The sequence below is a fragment of the Chondrus crispus genome, genomic scaffold (genome assembly GCF_000350225.1).
Source record: "Chondrus crispus Stackhouse genomic scaffold, scaffold_10, whole genome shotgun sequence".
Classification (NCBI taxonomy): domain Eukaryota; phylum Rhodophyta; class Florideophyceae; order Gigartinales; family Gigartinaceae; genus Chondrus; species Chondrus crispus.
Genome location: NW_005178942.1, coordinates 23,682 through 25,183, shown reverse-complemented (window position 1 = coordinate 25,183; position 1,502 = coordinate 23,682).

Here is a 1,502-nt window from a genome sequence, read left to right as displayed (position 1 = left end):
ACCGCCCGGCCGATGCTTTCCAATGGATACCGCTAAAGCTCATCCTTTCTACGATCTTCCGTTACGTTCCTTTCCTTACAGCTCTGTCCGATATCGCTACTATATACTGTGCACATCCCTCTCCACCTGTCTCCTGGCCAGGGGGCACTCCCTTTTACCACAGGCGGCGCAGATTCTGCAAGCATCCTAGTAGGATGATCCTACCGAGCATGGCTCTGAATGAGAAGCAGCAATAGAATAGCCATTTGGTCATTCATGGTCGTGACGGTGGCTGCTCGTTGGTGAAAACACCATCATGATTGAGCTCACAGCACACACTGTAGTTAGACCTCTGACGGCGTCATCGCCGGCGTCCGGTGAGTACAAAGCATGCGTACAGTAGGGTGCATACAGTAGGGTGCATACAGTATTATATTCTTGTACAGTACAATGATATTCTTTTACAATAAATAATATTCATTGTACAAGAATATAATATGCAACTCCCGTTTCGGAAAGTGCGATTCCAGCTCAAATTCGCCTGTCCCCGACATACAGCATACAAGAATACGACATTGTGAACAAGGAAGCTTATGTAAGGTGTGAACACCTACCATTTTTGGTCATCCCAGCCATGTACTGTACACCATAAAGCACTGACATACAGTATGAATATTAAACTCCGGCAGTTTCAAAATTTGCTGCTGCGACGTGAGTTGGTGTGAGTTGTGTTGCTCTCGGCCCTTTGCGGGTGCTGCAGGGACGTTTGCGATCGCAGAGGATCGATGGGATGGCTCAGACGCAAATTACTACATTCTTTGGCAGTGAAAGTAACTTTCAGTACACCGGACGCGCAGTAGAAACATGAGAACGTCCCCAAACATCGTAATAGAACAAATTCGCACTTCTTGCGTCATATTCTGGAGAAAATTTCTTACGCCCCCCCTTTTATTTGGGAATTTTTGTTACGTGCCCCTTTTATAAGCCCCTTTATACAAGCCCCTTTCCTTGGGGGCGCTAGAGTGATGAAAAGGTGAAGAGGGCGTCGTCGGAATGAGTTTGATCAAAGGGAGCACGTTCCCTGACAAGCACAACATGTTGCTGCTGCTGCCCTTGCCTCTCAAGTCAACATTGACGTGGATTTGCAGATGCTGCCAATTGCCAGACAGATGAGCGCGTGGAGAGTTCCGAGTCAGGCAGGTCGGCCGAAGAAACGGCTGAAACAGGGGGTCACCATATTCTATCTAAACACTGTATGTACTGTAAGTAAGCATCTAACAACGGAGCCATGCCTAGTGATGCATGGGACTGGGTCTTGTAGATTAGGTAGACGGTTATGCAGTGTGGTATGATGATAGCGTGGAACATTTCGCAAAATGTCTCCCCTTCTCCCTACCAATTCTAGCAATGGAAAACGTACGTATGTGAACGAGATTGACGGTGAGCCCCTTTTCTGGCATCGACAAACTCAGGTGAAAGGAACGTTCTCCCAAATGGTACGGTACATTACGCCCCCTCAGACA